Here is a 22,804-nt window from a genome sequence, read left to right on the forward strand (position 1 = left end):
ATCATACTGGTGGTAGAGGAGTAGTGTCACAAATGGTGACTTCAAACTAATCTAGATGGTAAATATGATAAATATTTGGTGGTAGCTGGAACCAAATGGAGATAAGGAAATTGGCATGCTTTAAAATGGCAGTTCATCTTGAAAAAAGCAGCGATAGCTTAAAGATCAAGTCCTGGACTTTCTGGGTATGTTGTGGCTGGGAAAGAAGTCTCTCGTTCTGACAGAGAACACTTCCAGCCAAATCGGTGTAAAGGTCCAGCTCAAAGGTAGTTAGGAACAATAGCATATTCAAGAGGACTTGCGATTTTTGCAAAATGTGATTGGTAGAGTGTACATTTAATTCTTTTTATGGTATTTGTTAAGTTCTTACTGTGTGTCAAACACTGTTCTAAATACCGGGGTATATTACAAGTTAATTAGGTTGGCACAGTCCCTGTCCTATGTGAAGCTCACAGTCTAAGTAGTCAGTAAGTCTTTCATATTTACTGAGCACTTGCTGTGTGCAGAGCACTGTACTAAGCTCTTGAGAGAGTACCGTATAACAGACACATTCCCTGCCAACAGTGAGCTCACAGTCTAGAAGGCTAAAAATAGGAAGGAGAACAGGAGAACTGAGGAACAGAGAAGTTAAGCGACTTGCCCAAGGTGACAGCAGTTGGTAGAGCCAGGATTAGGACCCAGGTACTCTGACTCCCAGGTCCTCTGACTCCTAGGCCTGTGCTCTTTCCACTAGGCCAAGCTGCTTCTCCAGTCACACTGACCCCAGAGGTCTGGGAGAGGCCTGGGTGGGTGGGTTGGCCCTGGGATTCTTCTAAGAGTTTTGAGCAGTCGAAGAAGAAACTCTAAAAGATTTATTAGAGGAGTAGTGTGACCTATTAGAAAGAGCAGGGGCCTGGGGCCAGGGGCCGGGGTTCTAATCCTGATTCCACCACATATCTGCTGTGTGATCTCGGCCTCAGTTTCCTCACTTGCAAAATGGGGATTCAATACCTGTTCTCTCTCCTACTTAGACTGTGAGTCCCGTGTTGGACCTTATTATCTTGTATCTACCCTAGGGTTTAGTACAGTGTTTGGCTTAAAGTGTTTAGTACAGGTCTGACTCCCAGGTCCTCTGACTCCTAGGCCTGTGCTCTTTCCACTAGGCCAAGCTGCTTCTCCAGTCAAACGCATTTGCTACCAAAATTCTTCTTTAATTACATCAAGTGAACATTTGAGATGAAAGGTTTCCAAGAAATATTTCTGTTGAAGTATTATATGAAACCCCCAGAAGAAATTGTGTTGCCTCTGCAATCAGTGAATTTGAAATGTTTTAAGTTGTCCGGGAGTGTATGTATTGCAAATATACAGAACATTCGTCTAATGAGACACTTAAGTTCCTTCTCTCACCATTATTTACTCCCTTAATGCTGCCAATTCACCATGAATCAGAGTGAGAGTGTCAGGTTGGAAGTTTAGTCAGACCTGTTGCTGCTTTTCCTTTAGCCTCCTGTCTCTACTAACTCTTTGGTGTGAGCCGAGGGATGGAGGAGGATGGGTGGGCTGTAGTTAATGGTGGACCCCTCATCTTGGCAGTCTCCACACCATAACGAACTTAGGAATCAGGATCATTCGCAATTTCCTTGTCCTGACAGTAATTCCGCACTGTTCCTGGATCGGCCGACCTGACTCAACGCCAGGCCGCACAGGACTGGGGCACCGTTTGAACCTTCTGATTGGTTCTGATTGGTTTCCTACTGTGAAAGCAAACCTCCCACTGCCAAACCTACAGATCGGGCCTTCCAAGAACAGAGGTTCTCTGTTTCCCCAGTTCTTTCTCAATTAAAGTGTTGAAATTCTGATGATTATTACTCTCCTTCCTTTCCCATTAAATTAGGTTCCAGAATGCAATTTGTCCTCCATAGCCGATGACTAATTTCAATTACCCTGGGACTAGAGGCTCATGAATGCCTGAACAACTAAAGCCTTAATGCTTTTCGTCTAATTAAGAATTGATGTTGGGATTTTATGAATCCATACTAAATATATAATTAGAACAGCTCTTGCAGTACTTCACTTGCCTATGTGCAAAACGTGTGGTTTTGTGGGGTTTTTTACAACCTCCCCACTGATAAATGGGCACCATTTTTCATAATGTAGTTCTGCTGGATGTGTCAATTTTGAGGGGTGCGGGGCAGGGTGCTGTGGCTCATGGTCACCCTGAAGGGTCTTGTCTGGGCCCACACTGACCCCAGAGGTCTGGGAGAAGCCTGGGTGGGTGGGTTGGTCCTGGGATTCTTCTAAGAGTTTTGAGCAGTCCAGGAAGAAACTCTAAAAGATTTATTAGGGGAATAGGGTGACCTATTGGAAAGAGCATGGGCCTGGGCCCAGGGCCCAGGGTTCTAATCCTGATTCCACCACACACCTGCTGTGTGATCTCGGTCAAGTCAGTTAACTTCTTTGTGCCTCAGTTTCCTCACTTGCCAAATGGGGATTCAATACCTGTTCTCTCTCCTACTCAGACTGTGAGTCCCATGTTGGACCTTATTATCTTGTATCAACTGTAGGGTTTAGTACAGTTTTGGCTTAAAGTAAGCACTTAACAAATACCACTATTATTAATAATAACATTATTAATTATATGTGTATTGGCCCCATTGAGACATGGTTCAAATGGCCCCAGGGATGCTCAAGTGGCATAACCCAGCCCTAGCTTTGGGATTTTATTGCTATCCATATGCTATTTTGGGGATCGGGTCACAGTTCCAGCCACATCTCTGAAAGAAAGCACTTGCAGCTCTAATGGCCATCAGCCTTGCTCTAATGATCTCTTCCAGCTGAGAACCTCCTGCCCGAGGGAAATGGGGAGAATCAGGTTTTCAGCTGAGCCTCTAATTCTGGGCATGCTTGTGTGACAGGCCCTGCCCCCTTCTCCCCACCTGCACACAATCAATCAATCAGTCAATGGCATTGTTTTTGAGGGGTTACGGGGCTCACCTCACTGTAGTGAGGGTTTGGGTTGATCGATCCTAACTGCTTTTCTTTGCATTTCCAGGAGTTCTGACTCAGGATTAAAGGACCTAACTCGACAGGTAGGTTCTCATGTTTCACTTAAATGTCCATGATGATAGTTATACCCCAAAGAGCAAGAGGCAGATTTACGTTCCAGGGTTTTTTTCCTGTTTCTAGGTTGTTATTTTTTTGAGTTTGAGTTAAAGGGAAAGTGATTGTTAAAACGAAAGTGATAGGATGGCCTTGTGGGCAAAATCCTAGATGGGGAGATGGGTTTTTAGTCTCACTAGCGGCCTCCTGACATTAAGGAATCTGTTACCTTCTCTGAGCCCCGGTTTCTCTATCTGTGAAATGGAGATAAGATGGATTATATTTGAGCTCATGACTGTGAATAATAAGTACTTAAATGTTATTATGAAATTTACTGCCCATATTGTTTTGTTACATGCATTAGAAGTGCCTTTCACATCAACTAGGGGATAATCCAGGCCTGCCAAAAAGCCCCATCATCTTTGATATCCTTAAGAACACTGAACTTTATGAAGTTGTATCCATTGCTGATGTCAAAGTTGATGTGAATCCAGTACTTTAATTCAAACAACCACCATAGGAGCACAGTAACTTTAGATGAGATTCAAGCTAGCAACATGCAAAATTACTTTCATTATTTCAGGGGCTGAAGTTTTAGTAAAATGAGCTAATTCTTAATTTTTCTAAAACTCAGCTACTTTCTCAAGAATTTTTTCTTTTTAAAGCAGCCCTCTTATTCTGATACAAAGCAACCATTTCAGATAAGAAAATAACTTTTTAAAAATATGGTGAGCTTTTTTTTTTTAAATAAATGCTACAATCTGTAGGTGTAATAGGGCATAATAAACCTGTAACTCTATTGGTATGACATTATAAACCATCGGAGTGAAATTCCCCTTAGCTTCAAAATGAAATTATAAATGTAAAAAGCCTAATTGAATGTATACTTTAGTTATACTTTAGCATGATTAAATTTACCTCACTGTAGATAGACAACTCTTATTCTCTGTCACTCTTATGTTTTTGCTCTTCTGACTTCATTTTATGTATTGAATTTATGGGCATTTGAGGGGAGCATTTTCTTAAAAAATATGCCAGTGGCTGCTTTAGCAATCCCATGGCTGTGTGTGACTCACTGCAGTGTGGGTGGGAGGTGAAGAGAGGGGGGGAGGCAGAATTGCTGATCAGAAGCCAGAATTAGGGGGGAAGAGAAGCCGTAGGGATTGAAAGGGAGCAACAGTGAGGATAATCTTTTCTGTCTTCAGGCATTTTACTTGAGAATCCAACCTCTCTACCAACTCTTGTATTGTACTCTCTCAAGGACTTAGTACAGTGCTCTGCAAACAGTAAGCTCTCAACAAATACCTTTGCTGATGAGATGTTTCCCGAGGGAGGAGAGAATTCAGGTGCACACGATTGCTCTCCGTAGATTTCTTTCCCTACCATTCACTCACACACAGATGATTCCCAGCCCTCCCCTTCTCCAGAAGCATGCAGAAAACTATTAGGCTTAGTGATTTTTATACACCAACAGAAACCTCTACCCTTATAACCCCTTTAAAGCCCAAGCCCATAGAGCATCATCACAAAGTGGGAGACTTGAGGCAGGGTGTTAGGGTTGGTGGGAAGATGTTTCCCTTAGACATGTGGGATTATGAGGTGAGAGGGCAGGAAACCACAAATAGTAAGTAATGAGGAGGCATAAATGCAGAGGACCAGAGCTGGGCAGAGGGTGAAGGATGTCCTTCCCATAAGCAAGACAGGCTTAGCATAACTCAAATGTGTGTATTTCATGGCCTAGAAGAACAAGTATGGGCTTGGAGTGAGAGGACCTTTTTTTTAAAAGCGTATTTAAGTGCTTACTATGTGCCAGAGACTACACTAAGCACTGGGGTAGATAATAATAATAATGTTGGTATTTGTTAAGCGCTTACTATGGGCCGAGCACTGTTCTAAGCGCTGGGGTAGACACAGGGGAATGAGGTTGTCCCACGTGGGGCTCACAATCTTAATCTCCATTTTACAGATGAGGTAACTGAGGCACCGAGAAGTTAAGTGACTTGCCCAAAGTCACACAGCTGACATGTGGCCGAGCAGGGATTCGAACCCATGACCTCTGACTCCAAAGCCCGTGCTCTTTCCACGGGCTTTAGATGGGTTAGATAGAGGCTAACCAGGTTAGACACAGTCCCTGTCCCACATGCCTAGTGGATCGAGCACCGGCCTTGGAGTCAGAAGGCCTTGGTGCTAATCCTGACTCTGCCACTTGTCTGCCATGTGACTTTGGGCAAGTCACTTCACTTTTGTTCCTTAGTTACCTCATCTGTAAAATGGGGATCAGGATTGTGAGCTCACATGGGGCAGGGACTTTTTCCAGTCCAATTTGCTTGTATCCACCCCAGTGCTTAGTACAGTACCTGGAACATAGTAATCACTTAACTAATATCATAATGATTATTTCTAATCCCGATTTTACAGATGAGTTAACTGGGACACAGAGGAAGTGAAGTGACTTGCCTAAGGTCACACAGCAGGCAAGAGGTGGATTCAGAATTAGAACCCAGAGCCTCCTGACTCCCAGGCCTGACTCTATCCACTAGCCCACCCTGTTTAAGATCCTAGGACCTAGGTTCTAATGATGGCTCCACCACTCACCTGTATTGTGACCTTGAGAAAGTCACTTAACTTCTTTGTGCTACAGTTTTCTCTTCTGTAAAATGGGGATTCCGTGCCTGTTCTCCTTCCTACTTAGTCCCTGTCCCTCATCTAGCTCACGGTCTGTATATGATCTGATTATTTTGTTTCTACTCCACTGCTAATTACAGTGCTTGGCACACAGTAAATGCTTAACACAAAACACTTGCCATTACTGAGCTGGAGTCAATGGTAATTTTGGAGGGAAGAGTGGAGGCCAAATAATAACTGTGGTATTTGCTAAGCACTTACAATGTGTCCTACCACTAAGATAAATGCAAGATAATCAGGTTCCACAAGAGGCTCTCACTCCAGGGAAGAGATCAGGTTTTGAATCCCCATTTTGAATCCCTCAAAGAGAACTGAGGCATAGAAGTTAAATGACTTGTCCAAGGTTACATGGCAAGTACTTGGTGGAGCTGGAATTAGAACCCAAGTCTTCCAACTCCCAGACCCATGCTCTTTCTACTAGACCATGCCACTTCCTAGGGCCAGAGAGACCAAAATTAGAACTCTTTGAAGATTATTCATTTTCACAACATTTTCACTTGTATTAGCCCTTAAACTCAAGTGCCTTTCAAAATACAGGGATTTTGAGCTCATTTTTAAATAATCTACCATTGAAATGGGCTCTGAATCGAGATGGTGGTTGCTGAATTATATCTTTCCTCTCATTATACTCAAGTTGATTGTCTAACTTAAAATTTCCACAACTTGTAGGAATGCAGTTTAATTCATTTTCCCAACATCCCTTTATTGTGCAATTATTCTGATTTGACACTTCTGAATAGAATTGTGAAACAAGAAGATTTCTGGTCTAATTTTTCCATCCCAAAAGATGCATAATTCACCACTAGGAAGGACATTCTGAATAGTTAAAATTCAGATTAATTCAGCTTCTAAGGTAAAGGATCATTCCCTAACTCTCCCCAGGGAGTTATAAGCCACCAAGCAGAAAGAGGGGGATCGGGGACTGAGCAAGGACTCAGTTAAATCTTGAACTTGGACTTTTGTATCAGGGCCCAGAAACCTAAAATTTCCTCTAGTTTGGGATTTTTGGACTTTTGAGCCTGAAAATAGGGCATCATCAAAACTCAAAGAAGAATTATTTTCACTCATGAATCACACTCCTTTCTTCTGGCTGGTGCAGTTACACTGGATATAATAAAGAAATCTCATAAACTTGGACTGGGCAAGTCCAATTAAATTCCAAAGCAATGTTTTTCTAAGTTTGGGTAAACAGGGGGTAATAAAGGAGTTATTGGAAGCACTTGAATTATTTGAAACTGCCAGGAGAAAGTAGTCAAATTTGAATCCTGGAAACAATACATAAAAGTTGTAGATTTCTTTTTTTTAATCCTACAATCCTCCCTGTTAGGGAAGAAATTCCATGTTGATTGGAAATGACAGGGTTATATTTTTTGTTGTTTGAGATTATTTTATTCTTTTGGCATTCTCCAGGAAGCTTTCTTTTATTATTAATAGTAGTATTTTTGTATTTAAGCACTTAAAATGTCAAGCACTATTCTAAGGTGAATTGAACAGGGCCTACCAGCTCATCACCTTAATTGCATAAACCCCTCCATTCACTCCACACTGCATATTCTTTAAATATGTAGAAGGCAATCTAATCTATCATAATAATTTGGCACTCTGGAGATATCAGTCAATGCTATTTATTGAGCACTTACTGTGTGCAGTGCATTGATGTATAATATGGTACTTTAGAGTGCAAGTTCCCAGAGGGCAGGGCCAGGATCACTTTCTTGGGAGCATTATAAATAGCAATTAATTCATTTGAGACACTTGGACTCCAGGGAACCATTTAGTACAATGAAGCAAGGATTTGCTAAATGGCACCCTAATGGCCCGGAAGAAGAGTTCAGCTTCCAAGTGCCTATTTCCCTCCCAGGGAGAAATTTAAATGCTGCAGAAAGTGTGACTCAGCAAATGTAAGTCAATCAATATTTGAGATGAACATAGTTGCCGTCTTCCTTCAACCTCTCTTGTCTGATTTGAACTGGCATCTGACAAATATTGAACTGGAGGTCTCTTTCAACCTGTTTTCAATAAATGGCAAAACCCGTTTTCATCTGAAAACCTTAAAAAATCACTACAGGATTGTTACCAACTAGAACACCGTTCGTTTAGAACCCCAGCTTTTTTTTTTTTTTGGCCAATCCAGCTTCCTGCATCATGTAATTCTGTGGAAGAAAGAGTTCTTGTCATTGTCCTTGATGGAAGACTTGGATTTTTAGGATGAACTGCACTAAGTGGAAAGAGCACAGGCCTGAAGTGAGAGGACCTGGGCTCTAAACCCAACTCTGCCATTTGCCTGTTGTGTGTGACCTTTGCAAGTCACTTCATTTTTTAGTACCTTAGTTTTCATTATTTGTAAAATGTGGATTCAGTACCTGCTCTCCTTCCTACTTAGGCTTTATCTGATCTAATAATCTCGTAATTACTCCATTGCTTAGTACTGTGCTTGGCAAATAGTCAACACTAAACAAGTACCACAGAAACAAAACACCTCAATTTATGCCCTGTTACAGCTTTGCAACATATTGATTTAGACACAACACTATACTCCTTTATGCCATTTAGTTCTGGGAGTGTGGGCTTTCATTACTAGAGTGTGTTATTGTTTGAATACACCATTCTAGTAAACTTTTTGGTTAAAAAGAGTCTCTATCTTAGTTCAGGAAGCAGTGTCCCATTTATAACATAGTTCTTTTGGCAAAATGGCTCTGATTTGCAGTGTTCAGATTTAGGACACAAATGTTTTGTAAAAACTGTATCAAGTCAGGACTGTCAGATTCAAAATATAACATGATGGACCATTGTGAGGAAGCTTAAACTCAGTGGGTCTGTAGAATATCTAACCTGGTGGAATTTGATAGATGTGTCCAACAGAAAAGGTATTTTCCCCAAAGCCTTAGTCCAAATTATCCTTTACAGAGTTGGTGGTGGAGTAAGCTGTTTTTTTTTTCTTTCAGCTTAAATCAGTAAGGAGTAGTTCAAACCCTGTGAACAGAAGCTCCTGAAGTCCAGTTCTTAACTATCCCATAATCTTTCCAGATCTTTTTCATGTAAAAGTGCAGATAATCGTGCTTATCATGAGCTAATAGATGACTACAAATCAGCTGTGACATGTCAAGGATGAAAGGAATGGTAAAAAGCAATGACATCAGCTCATCCATTACCAAGAAAGTGTGTTAGAGAATTTTCTGATGGATCTCCCTAATTACATGATTCTTTATCTAGAGATTTGTCTGACCTGGAATGAATACTTCACTGGTGTTTCTGATGACCTGGAGTTTGACATTGGTCTAATGCTCTAGGGTGCATCCTCTTGGGAACATTAAGCAGGCAGCCAGCAGTATTTATTGTGTGCCCTCTATATTCAGAGCTCTGGATTAGGCTCTAAGGGCTACAGAGAAATTACTATATGTAAGCCCTAAACTTGAAGAGTTTGTACTCTAGTATGGCATCTGTCTTTTGCTATAAAAAGCCAACTATCCAGTCTTGAACACTTTTCCACTGTGGAAATTGCTTGCCTATTACTCATGTCAGTTAATTGGTTTTGATGTAAAATCCTGTATTTCAGAAAATTGGGTTAATGAAGTGAATAACTGGGGCAGCAGAGAGCAAATGTCAGAGTAGAAATGCAGCATATACTTAAAGGTAAATAACAGAGAAGGGCTAATATTTGCATTGTGCTAATTGACAACAATTAGCAGGTGTTTAGCTTTTGGAAATGCCGTTTAATGCTTGGATGAAGTAACTCCTGTGGGCTGATCACAAGCCTAAAATGAAGACTTTTGAAAATTCATGCAATTCTAATACCCTTGCTCTTCATTGCCCTAAGCAGTGGATAGAAATACTTCCGATGCATCATGCAAAAGGGGTGGATACTCATGGAGGGAGATGGTATAGTCACTATTAAAAACCATCATTAAGAGGAGGCTTACTTGCAAAGCCTGTGATGAAAAGAATAAGAGTAAGCCTGTGACCAAAAGAATTAGTGCCTGTTGTGTACTCAAACCTAGGATGAGGAAAATGTTATTTGACCACAGTCTATGGTATTATTGGTTGGTCATCTCCCCCACCTGCCTCCCCCTTCCTTTCTCCTCTCTGTTCTCCAGCTTTCCCACCTACCTCCAGAGGCTAAACCAATAAGGAATTGGTGAGAGGGTTGAGGGTAGGGAAAGGCTGGGAGAAGACCATTGCTGCTGTGGAATGAAGAGCCTCCTCTCTCTTACCATAAACCCTCCCCCTCTCCTAGGTTTCACACTGTGGGTAATGGGCTGGGGTTGGAAGGCAGGGGGAGATTCTCAATTCTTCTTTGCCTCCCATACCTCCACTTGCAACTGACAGTATTGAATGCTCCTCTCCTGTCGGCCAGGTTCTACTGAAATGAGTGGCTTTTTGGTTTTTTTAAGCTAAAACAACTTGTTTTTTTACAATTTGAACACTAATTTTTTCCACCAAATTTGAAAAATGCAAGCAGTTAGTCCCTCCCCCCCTCTGTAAAAATTCCCCCAAATCCTTACTTTAAATATGAGGTGTTATTTTGGGAGTCATTTGGCTAATACTTGGGCCAAAAAAGAATAATCCATTTTATATTTATTTTAGAAAATTTTTCTCATGCTTTTCCAGGGACATCAACAAAGATCAGGAGGAGTAGAATTTCAAGCTCCTTGAAGCTGAGTCTGGTCACAACCCCAGGGGTCAAAGGCTTTCTGAGGTTTTGTGGAGGCACCAGCTTGCTGACACTGCTTTTCTCTGCCCTGCCTGGTGGGGTGGAGCGGGGAGCAGTGGAGGCAAGTCCAGGATGGAGGTTCCTTGCTGGCATTAGGGGAGACAGCTTGGAGGTCAGGAAGAGGAGGACAATGAGGGTCCTGAGAGCTGTGGGGATGGGACAGTAGGTACCTGGAGGAGTGGCATGGCCATGGGGTGGAAAGAGGCCCAGTGTTTATTCTGAAGAGGCTTAAGTCTGTGTGGCTGAAGGTGCCCAAAACATGCTGGGAGAGCCCCGAGAGCCACAGTGTAGGGCTGCAGGTTCCTGGAGGAGTCGTGGGATTGTGCTCTGCACAGAGTAAACTCTCAAATACTTTCGATCAGTACCGGACAGGGGACAGACAAGATGAAAAACATGACTTCCTCACACAAAACCCAATCGTACCACCAATTTTTATTACTAATTTTCACAATGAACCTACCTAAACAGCTTAACACTGGTGAAAGGGAAGATGAGGGTATAAAAGGGCAAAAAGGAATTATTAAAAGAAAATAAAGAGAACCAAAAAGTCTGAGGTTGGGAGAATGCCTTTTCCCGTTCTGAATAACGAAGAGTATTTTTGAGTCTTGACTCCGGCCAACTGTCTTAGATGTGTTCATTATGCCTTTGACATTAAAATAATTAACTGGCCTCATCGTTGACTTTATGGGGTGATTACTTTTCTTGTGATAGTCTGGTTTGATTGGGAAGATTATTCAAAAATTTCTTGGCTAACAAGGCGTATTCCGCACGTCCTGATGATAAATGGAAAATCTAAAGCTTGATCTTCCAGCTAAGAACAAAATAAAAAAATCTCTCAAATACTTCAACATTCCATCATCAGAACTGTTTGCCTGCTAATCTAATACTCTGCTGTTACAGGGTTTATTCAAAAAAAGTTCATCTTCAATTGCCAGGGAGATTCATATCAAGAAGGAACAAGCCCATTCATGGAACTGTGCTCCCTTAGTGAGCAGTGGGTCAGTTAGACATGGGTAACTTTTTCGTGCACCTTGAAAATTCAATCTTTTGTTCCCATTCCTGTTGGCGTCTTCCACTTATAGGAACTATGTCTTGGGAGAGTCGGAGAAGGGAAGGGGGATGCCACACGGCATGGAAATTAAAAGCTGGATTCTGGACAGAAGTTAGCTGGACCGTTGGCTTCTGCAGCTGATTTCTAGAAGATCAGGCTTGCCCTGAGTGACAAATTTTCAGATGCTAGCTCTGTCACCCACTCAGTGTGTGACTTGGAAAAGCCATCCCCTTTCCCTCCTTTGCTGCTTTTGCCTCATCCTTTTTGAAGTGGGGAAGCGTGCCACCCAGTTATTTCAGGAAAAGGATGGTGTAGGGTATGGTGCTGAAGGGTGGAATGGCTTGGGAACCTCTATGGAGATGCAGGAGTAAAAATTTGGGAAAGTTCTTTGCTTGTTTTAAAGCTACTACTATGTATTAAGCTTGACTCCAAGTGCTGGGGTAGATACAAGGTTGGACAGATTGGACACAGTCCTTGACCCTGTGGGGCTTGCAGTCTAAGTAGAAGGGAGAGCAGTAATTTAATCCCCATTTTATCCATGAGAAAACTGGGGCACAGAGAAGTGAAGCGACTTGCCAAAGTTTATACAGGAGGTAGGATTAGAACCCAGTCCCTTTGACTCCCAGGACTGAGCTCTTTCCTCTAGGCCATGCTACTTCTTAGCAGTGGCATAATGGAGAGTTGAGAGCAATTTATGGCTTGGATTACAGGAGCATCCAGAGAGGAGAGGCATGTTCAAAAACACAAGCGTTTGTGAGGCTGCTCTTGTAGCCCTGACAGTGTGATCCTAGCACCGACTGTGGCCTGGGTGGGAGTGGGCTCGGGACCTGCCCCCTCTTTTTTTGTTGTTTTAAAGGGTACTTAAGTGCTTGCTATGTGCCAGGGACTGTACTAATTGTAGGAATAGGTATAAGTTGATCGATCAGGATGGACACAGCCTATTTCCAAATAGAGCCCAGTCTTACAGATGAGGTAACAGGCATCTAGAAGTTAAGGGACCTGTCCAAGGACACACAGTAGACGAGTGGCAGAGCTAGGATTAGAACCCAGGTTCTCTGATTCCCATGGTCTATATGTTAGGCCATGCTTCTTCTCCCTTGAAGTTTTGTCTATATTCCTATCTATTCTCTTCCCCTTTACCCAGCAGAGTCTAGTAGAAAGAGCACGGGCCTGGGAATCAGGGAACCTGAGTTCTAATCCTTACTCTGCCAAATGCCTGCTATGTGACCCTGGGAAAGTCACTTAACTTCACTGTGCCTGTTACCTCATTGGTAAAATGGGGATAAAATACTTTTTCTCCCTCCAAGACTATGAGCCCTGTGGGGGACAAGAATTGTTTTGTCTGTTTAATATTGTATTAATCCCAGTGCTTAGTACAGTGCTTTGCAGAAAGTAAGTGCTGAACAAATACCACAATTATTGTTGAATTTTTAAATATCTCTGTTGATAACATTCTTTTTTTCTATATATTAATCTTCCCTTATCGAGATTGTGAGCTCCTTGTGAGTCAAGGTCTGTTCCTGAACTGATGATCACAGTGTTGAGCACATAATAAATTTCACCGCTAACCAGCATTCTCTGATTTCCTTTACCCTTGAGATGCTGGTCAGTGCCCCGAGGTTTTGCACCGTGATCCTCTTTACTTTGCCATTGTCTTCCAAATGAGTCCTCTTCAACTTTAATAATGTGCATTTTCTCCTGGTCCAACCCACTCTCCAACTTCAGATTTTCCCCTGGTATTACCTGCTTATTTGAGTTTAGAGAGACAGCATGGCTTAGTAGAAAGAAAGTGGGACCATGAGCCAGAATACTTAGTTTCTAATCCCAGCTTTGCCACTTGCCTGCTGTGTAACCTTGAGCAAGCCAGCTAACCTCTCTGAGTCAGTTTCCTCATCTATGAAATGAGAATAAAACAGCTGGTTTTTTTCCCCCTTTCTCTTAAACGGAAGGGGACAGCATCCAATCTGAATATATCTTTATTTACTCTCCAGTGCTTGGTACATAGTGTTTAATAAATACCATCATGACAATGACAAAATAGATGGCTTTGGGGTTGTGAAACTTGTTTCTCTTTTGAAAAAGAATCCAACACTCAGCAGCTGCTAGCACCACCTCCCTCTTGGTGTAAACTCTAGGGGAAAATTTTTTTCTAGCCCTCTTTCCCAATCAGTCAACAGCATTTATTGAGCACCCTCAGCCTGGGGGAATGTGATACAAGCAAGACCATCCCCACCACACTTTCCTCTCCTCAGAGGCTACAGTATAGTATTTCCTCATTCCTATTTCTGATTCAAAGATGTTTCCCTGGCTGGGGATTTTAAAGAGGATGATGTTCCACCCTGAAAGTTCAGGTGGCCTAAAGAAAATCTTTAGAGAACGAAGTGGCACCAGTTTTTTGTGTTTTGTTTTTTTTCAGATGATAAACTGCCAGATCTGATACTGCCTCCTCCAAACCCACCATTTCCCAGAGGTGGAAAGTTAAGACAGATGCTATCAGCAGAAGCTGAAACTTGTTTTGGCTTTAATCTTGATGTTGCAGCCTTGATAGATCAGTGAAATTGTGTCTAGAAAACAATTTCTTATGCAACAGTACTTGCTTCATTCATCACGTATGTGGCCGAAACTTTTTTTTTCTCTTTTGGATAGAATAGTTTAGTACAGCCACCCAATATTCACCAACCCATGCAGATGCTTAATTGCCATGGTGGGTCATAAGACAAGTGAACTTGATAAATGAACTGGGTGCCCTTTTTCTTTTCACCTAGCATAAATGGTTTTTGGCTCTGGGCAAAGAGGTGACAGCTTTATCAGGGCTAGATTAGGGAGTGAGAATACACAGTGAGATTGCACTTTTTTTTGGCTCCGATATCTCTTTCACAGTCTAGAAAATCACTCACCCTCAATACGTTCTGTAGTATTTTTGCTTAAATAAGGATATTCTCTCATGGTAAACTTGAAACTGTATTCAAATATGTAGCTAGACAGATGTTAGCTGGAATTATTTAGTCCCCAGAGAAGAAGGCTCAGTGGTGATTTAGTAACTTAATAAATATACGGATGTTTTTAATTAGGAGAAAGGTAAACCATCCCTGCTGAGAATCAGCATTTAAGTTCATAACCTCTTCCGGAACAGAGATAGTGGAAACAAAGGGAAGAAATTTCAGGCAGTGAATACATAACTGAAACCTTATGAGAAGAGATTGTCATTCTTTCCCCAGCTCTGCTGTTGGTCCAGTGGCCAGAACACTACTCTGTAAATCAGGAAGCCTGGGTTCTTGTCCTGCTTCTGCCTGTAGTTGCATAACATGAGTGAAATGAGAAGCAGTTTGCCTAATGGGTAGAGCATGGGTCTGGGAGTCAGAAGGACCTGGGTTCTAATCTCAGGTCAGTCACTTGTCTGCTGAATGACCTTGGGCAAGTCATTTAACTTCTCTGTGCCTTAAGTTACCTCATCCGAAAATGGAGATTAAGACTATGAGCCCCATGTGGGACAGGGACTCCAGTATTTAGGACAGTGTCTGGCGCATAGTAAGTGTTCAACAGATACAATTAAAAAAAAAAGTGCTCTGCACATCAGTGCTTAATAAATACCACTGATTGACACAGTTGACAGTGTACTGCATCTTTTGCCTACCTACTCACTCATTGCCCTCTGTCCCCCAAAAGAAACATGAGTGACATGAGTGCTGCACAAGTCATTATTACTATAATCAATTTCTTTGCATAGATTCTCAGTTCTGAAGTCTCAGAATCAAGATTCCTCTATTGTTCCTGATGGAAGACGTGCTCCCATCCCTCTCCCCACTCAGATTTTTCCCCAGAAGTTTCTGAAGAGAAACTTCTGAAGAGAAAGCCAGCTCTAGTAGCAGTAATAATGATGATGATGCTATTTAAGTGCTTACTATGTGCCAGGCTTTGTACTAAACGCTGGGCGGATACAAGCAAATCAAGTTGGACACAGTCCCTGTCCCAAGTGGGGCTCACCGTCTCAACCCCCATTTTACAGATGAGGTCACCAAGGCCCAGAGAAGTGAAATGACTTGCCCAAGGTCACACAACAGACAAAATGGCAGAGCCCTGGCTCTGGGTCCCGACCAGAACCCATACTTTCTGACTCCCAGGCCCATGCTCTATCCACTTCACCATACTGCTTGTGCTTCTGGTTTAGGTAGAGCTCAGACTGAAGGCAGGGGAAAGGATTGTGGAGGATGGGCTTTCCAGTGCTAGAGTCTCTGACCAAAAACAAGAAAACTTCACAGTGGCTTGCTGAACTCCCTCGTATATCCTGAATAGCCAGAAGGCCTGACTGTCACAGCTTCAGAGGAAATTCCATTAAAGAGAGAGAGAGAGATATAGGCTAATCAAAAGACCTTTGGCAAAGACCACAGGAATGCTTTGAATATTGATGAGCAAATGCCCACTAAGTGCTTTGACCTCTGAGAGGTGTGGATGTCCATGCTAGTCTCTTTCTATTATTACTAGCCAGAGAGTCACCTCTCTTTTTAAGGCATCATACCATCCTCTTGGGGCCTGTGGAGAGTAGGGGAAGACTGTTACATAGGTCAAAACATTGCAAATTTTAGAAGGCTTGAAGGAAAAGCTAGGCTGTGATTACAATTTGAGAAAAATAATCTGAAAGTTTCCTTTACCTGTCTAGTGAAACTTAATATCTGAGCATAATGAATCATTTAAGATACCTGTGTTTTTTTTTCTGCCAGATGGTAACCCACTTGCTATATTTAGGCATGAGTGAACATGGAAGAAATGGAAAGGTATGCAGAGCACTGATTCAAATTAAATTTACTAAGTCTCTTACTCAGTTAACATGGAAGTAAAATGGAGGCAGAACTAGTTCTGCCTTGTTCAAAGGGAGCTGAGAACTAGAAAATAAAGAGTGCCCCTAGATTATTTAACCCAGCTGGAGATAAACTTCAATGTCTTGGTAGGAAAATTAAAGTGGTTGCATTCCTGACAAGCCCTCATCTCCTTTCCCTCCCCTCCACCCCTCCCCACCTCCTTAAAGAAACTTGCATGTGACTTGACTGACTCCATGTCCATTCCACCCAAGTTTTGGTTTTGGTTTTTCCCCCAATACTGTGACTTGTTATATCCAGTTGGGCTTGTGGTGTTGGATGACTTCTCCCTTGTTCATTAAGGTCACTCTAGTCAAATTGTGTAGTGAAAAACTAATGTTATGGAAGAATTAGGTATGTTTGGTTAGGATATGCATATTTCAATTGACATTTTGTAGATCACCTGATCTTGCCCTGGTTTAGGTATGTTTGGTTAGGATATGCATATTTCAATTGACATTTTGTAGATCACCTGATCTTGCCCTGGTTTAGCTACTGCATATCTGTGAATATTTTCCCAGATTAAGCCCCCTTTTCGTCAGCTCCTCCCGCTTCCGCGTCACTTTGACTCACTCCCTTTCCTCTCCCACTGCCCCCCCGGCCCTGCAGCACTTATATATATATATAATTCTATTTATATTGATGCCTCTTTACTTATTTTGATGTCTATCTCCCCACCTCTAGACTGTAAGCACATTGTGTGCAGGGATTGTCTCTCTCTTGCTATATAGTACTTTCCAAGAGCTTAGTACAGTGCTCTGCATACAGTAAATGCTCAAATAAAATTGAATGATTTTTTTTGTAATTATAGCCAGGTAAAACTTCCCAATTTTATTATTACTTTTTTTTTTTTAAAGCAGCCACTGCAACTGTGCCTGGGTTTCCTGAGCAGGCCATTTTGGTATCAGGTCAGCACAAAGTTAAGTGACTTGCCCAAAGTCACACATGGGACAAATGGCAGAGGCAGGATTAGAACTCACAATCTCTAATTCCTAAAACTGTGCTCTTTCCACTAAGCCATAGAGCTTGGAGTAGAACCCAGGGTTTTCTGACCCCCAGGCCCATACTCTATCCACTAGGCCGTGCTGCTTCTCTCTAGGCCATGCAGTGTTGGGTGCTAGCGGAACTTTAATCCATTCTCTCATCTCCTTAATGTCCAAAATCCTTGAATTTATTAAAGAAATAGCACAGAATATAGAATAGTGCAGACTTGCTGCAGTGCTCAAGAAAGCATAAAGTGTGCTTCACTCTGAACTGTGCTAAGGAGACCTTTTCAGGCTGAGAGAGAATCATATGAAACAATCTACTCAGAGTGGTCCTTTTCTCATCATTGTCAAAGAAAACATTAGGGACTTTGGCTTTATGAAAGACCATAAAATGTTGGCAATAAAGGGCTTTTGGAGAGGCTTATGTTTGGTTTGTTTCCTCTTAGAGAGATGAAGAGACTTTGTCCTCCAGGCACACTTTATTCAGAAGAGAATCTGTATCATTATTTATATTTGATTTCAAATATCTACTAGAAATCATAGCTCATTCCTTCTGAAGCTAAACATTTAATCTATATGGATTAAACAGTGCACTTATTGACATGTGTACTCTTTAGAAATATAGGTTTTGACGATTCATGAAAATTATAAATGTTCTCAATTGCTTGTGGGGTTTTTTCTTTTTGCTGTCATCTAAGGGAAGGAAATTGTAAAAGCTTCAGAGCACATTAAAGGCAACAGAATTTGCAACATGCTTGTAACTACAAATTAAAGTGACTAAAATGAGGCGTAATTTGACATCCTCTAATTTATTCTCTTCCTCCCTTTCTCTTAGTTGGATTAGATTTAAAGTTAATTTAATATATTGTTATGGCAGATATTGTAGGAGGTTGTCAAAGGATATGGGCTACAGAATCTCCACTTTGCATCTGAATCCAGGTTGAACCCTACAGAAGGCAAAAATCAATGATGAGGTACTGGGTTACTTTGAACATCTGCTTTTTGAGAGACATGCAGGAAGTGAGAAATGAGTTATGCCCACTCTCTAACTAGAGGTATGTTTAGTGTTTTCTAGGCAAGTAATTAAACATATGAAAAGAGAGAGAGATTTCACCTCAGAAAATGCTTTGTTGTATTCCCCAAACCTAGTCAGGAGTTTCTCAGGATATGGGCAAGATCAGCATTCAGTGGGGTCTGGGGTGGGAGGCTGGGGGGTGGTGGCTCTGGAAAAGCAATTCTATTGTCGCTGTAATCAGCAGTGGGAAGAAGAGGATTTATGAGCATAATGACTTGCTGGTACAGTTGCTCCTTTCCTTAAGCCTGTGAATAATTTCATTTCTCATCTCCAGTTTTTTTAATTTTAGGGGGTCGGGGAAGTTCCCGGGGGAAGGGTTGTGGAACATTACAATTGCTTTCCTAAGTGAGACAAACTTTAACCTCTGTCCACTCTTTCAGCCTGAATTATACCAGGGTTGATCTTTATCAAGACTTCTTTTCAATTTGCAACTGAATGTATCTTGGATCTGAAGTTCATTTTGTGCTAAATTATGCTCTTCAGCGTGTGGTGAACTCCCATTCATTTTGCCTCACCCTCAACTCCCCCTCACCACCATGCCTCCCCACCCCTACCGCCAATAACAGGTTTACACATATGTGTGTGCATTGTGCTTCATTCCTGCCCCTCTTCTCAGATGTTGCAGTTATGGTCCCAGCAGGAACCCAACTGGAAGGATAAAGGAGGGTGACGCTATGTACCCCATAAGTATGATAATCCATTCCTTCCCTCAGTTCTTGATTCCCAAACACTTTTGGAATGGAACAGGGGCTTGCCCATTAGTTACAGGAGTGGACTCTATTATTCATATTCGATGGTATTTATTGAATGCATGCATGTGCAGAACACTGTACTGAGTAGTCAGGAGAGTACAATAGAGTTGGTAGGCCTGATCCCCCACCTTTTTTGTTATTGTTGTTTAAGCACTTTCTCTGTGCCAGACACCATTCTAAGCACTGGGATAGATGGAAGCTAATCACATTGGACACGATCCGTCACACAATAGACAAGTGGTGGGGCCAAAATTAGAACCCAGGTCCTTCTGATGCCCAGTCCTGTGCTCTACCCACTAGACCATGCTGTTTCTCATGCCTGCCTTCAAGGATTTTGCAGTCTGGTGGAGCACCTAGCATTCTCATGGAGACCAGAGGTTTTCTATCTATATTAAAGATAAGACAACATAATTTGACCCAAACTGAATTTAGGTTAAATGAAGAATTTTCTGATAGTGAGACATTACCTAATATAATGGGCTACAAAGGAAGACTGGAGAATCACCTTTCCTTGGGGCCTTTGGGGGTGTGTGTGTGTGTGAGTGTGCGTATGTTTTAATGAGTAAATTCAGATTTAGATATAATCTATATGACTTAGATATAGTGCTGCTGAAGTTAATTAGGTATATCAGAAGGCTTCTGGTTATTTCTTCCAGTTACGGATACACCAACAGTCTAGAAGCAAGGTGAATATAAAAAACCCCCCTAAAATAGCTGAATACTTAATTGCATAGGTATATCTTTGAGATGGTGAACTCTGAGGAATAATAAAATAATGGCGGCTGTTAATGAAATTGTGTGGTCTTAGTGCTGATGTCAAGGGTTTTGTTTTAGTCAATATTGTTTGCTTTATTTGGGTCCTGTGGCTCTTTTTAAGGAGGGGAACCGGTTTAGAAATTGTCAGATGAATCAATAATGACTAAGGAAAAATTAAGATATTGTTGCTCCCAGTTATGAATCAGTTGCACTGATGGATAAAGAGTGAAGTGGGAGTGGGGCATGTGAAATACAAATGAGATGATGTTGCCTCTTTTAAATCAGAATAGTGTCACTCAACAGGTTCTCCCCTTTGCACCGCTGCCTTCAAACTCTGGCTCTGTTAAGTCTCAGTGGTGAACTTCACTGTCAGCAGTTTTGTCCTCAAGTGCAAAGGACAAATACACAGTCAGTTCTCCTACAACATGGAGGACACATACCGGTGGAGCACCACATTAAAGAAAACTCAAGTTGTAGTTTGCCACCTGCCTGTGCTCACTTGTTTCTTCCTACATTACGATCACATCCTGATTTTACAGGAAGCATTCTTCCAGCAACACATCTACTCCTCCTGACACAGTTCTATCCCAAAGCTGTAGTGAAAACACACTTGGGAAAATCTAAATGTGTATTTATGTGTGTTGCAGTGCACTTGGAAGCTTGTAGGAATTTTCTGTGAACTGAAGACTCGAGGAAGAATCTAATCCAGCTTTCAAAAGTTTCCTTAGGATCTTGTTTCATAAGATTTTCATTCATATTTGTCACCTCCCAGGGCAGGTCCCAGATAATTTTAGCCCCAGGAACCAGAAAGTAAAGTGACCAGATTTCCAATTCTTGTAGGTCGGCTGTGAAATGGATGGATCTGAAATTTTAAAACCGGTCTTTTTAGGTTTTGGGACCACTTGGGGTCTATCAGCTTAGAGGGAGCAGAATGGCTTGGTGGAAAGAGCCTGGACCTGGGAGTCAGGGGATCTGGGTTCTAATACCAGCTCTGCCACATATCTGCTGTGTGGACCTTGGGCAAGTCATTTCCCTTCTCTGTGCCTCAGTTAACATCTCTGTAAAATGGGGTTTCAATACCTGTTCTACTACCTACCTAGGCTCTGAACCTCATGTGGAATGGGGACTGTCTCACCTGATTATTTAGTATCTACCTCAGCGCATTGTACAATGATTATTATTACTAATCTGTCCCATTAGATTGTGAGCCATATGTGGGGCAGGGATTGTGATTGAAGGTCCACAGCACTTATGTACATATTTCTCTTCTCCCTTTTTTTTTAATTCCTCCCTCAGCCCCAGAGCACTTATGTATCCACAATTTTATTAGTCTCCCCCTTAAGACTGAAAGCTCGTGGGCATGTAAGGCGTCTACCAATTCTGTTACATTGTACTCTCCCAAGCACTTAGTTCAGAGCTCTGCAAGCAGTAAGCGCTCAATAAATAGAATCGATTGCCATTTTCCCTACCTAAAATATTTTGAGTCCCATCTCGCCCTCTAAACTGTAAACTCCTGTGGGCAGGAATCATGTCTAACAACCTGATTGGATTGTACTCTCCCAAGTGCTTAGCACAGTACTGTGCACACAGTAAGCATTCAGTAAATGCCATTGAGAGGGTGGTCTGGAGTCAAAGTTTAGTCATCATTTACCGATCTGAAGCCAAGCATGAAAGTCTGACAGGATGGCTGCCACTGAATTCACATTCAGGCCAACCAGCAATAATCAGATGGTAATAATTATACTTGAAATTTAGGAAGCCCCTCCTTTTTGTTATTGCAAAATGCTGTGTGTGTTTACTTGAGCCAACAAGAGAATTTGCTGTTTCTTCCTAGTACGTTTTCCAGTTTCACTGATTCAGAAGATGTACAAAGGTACATTATCATAGGCACTCAGCACCTTAGATGCATTTACAAATGTGTTTCCCCAGAGAAAACCAAATGCAATGAAGCAATAATGTTAATTTCTATACTCCAAACATGGCATCCCCACATTAATATTGCTCTGATAAAATGTTTACAATCTCATGCCAGCAACATATTCAAATGCAAATCTTTCCAAAATATCTTCACAGCTGTGAAAAATTATCTGGGAGGCAGATAGAGCAACTCCAAATGTGATTAACTATATCTCTGATGTGCCCATTTTGTACATAAAATTCAAAATTCCAGATGGTTGCAAGGTTTACAGGATTCCGAGAAGTAGTTGGGAAAGGACCTTAGAGCAAGAGCCTAGTCCAAACTCATAAATCTCATTTTAGAGAAAGTCACTAAATATTAACAAAACCATTATAAAGTCACTCATGGACAAGAAAATATCTCCTGCCTTGACCTTCAGCAGATTACAAATGAGACTTTAATAGACCAATAAGATATATTCTGGAAACAATTCATTTCGGGAAACCTCACTGCTTCTCAAGCAGAGTGGCCTAGTGGAAAGAGCAAGGACCTGAGTTCTGATCCCAGCTCTGCCAATGGCCTTCAGTGTTTCTATGGGCGAATCATGTAACTTCTCTGATCCTTAATTTCCTCACTTGTAAAATGGGGATTCAATACCTGTTCAACCTCCACCTTAGACTGTGAGTCTCATATAGATCAGAGTCTTTGCCCAACTTGATTAGTACTTAGTACAGTTCTTGGCAAATGGTAAGTTTCAAATACCGTTATTGTCAACATCATCATCACTCCCATGGTGACTGTTGGGGGACTACCTTAGCCATTGCCCCGGGCCCTGGGGCCCTGCTGTCTCTACTGGCACAATTCATGCCCTTTGACTCCAAGCCTGAGAAGCATGGTCTAGGGGATAAAGCAAGGGCCTGGGAGTCAGAAGGAGCTGGGTTGTAATCCTGGTTCTGCTTT

The 22,804-nt window shown here is 41.8% G+C and overlaps 1 long non-coding RNA gene across 4 annotated transcripts in view; it reads left to right on the top strand.

The window, feature by feature from the left end:
- The window catches only part of LOC120638768, a 112,172-nt gene that overhangs the window by 10,841 nt on the left and 78,527 nt on the right, over positions 1-22,804 (top strand). For 3 of the 4 annotated variants that reach the window (XR_005660701.1, XR_005660702.1, XR_005660704.1), the window contains exon 5: positions 3,032-3,068. This is a non-coding gene — a long non-coding RNA (uncharacterized LOC120638768). Of the gene's footprint in view, positions 1-3,031; positions 3,069-16,243; positions 16,300-22,804 lie in introns of those variants that run through there. The other variant, XR_005660703.1, reaches the window with a different exon arrangement.

Source organism: Ornithorhynchus anatinus, chromosome 13 (assembly GCF_004115215.2).
Source record: "Ornithorhynchus anatinus isolate Pmale09 chromosome 13, mOrnAna1.pri.v4, whole genome shotgun sequence".
NCBI lineage: Eukaryota > Metazoa > Chordata > Mammalia > Monotremata > Ornithorhynchidae > Ornithorhynchus > Ornithorhynchus anatinus.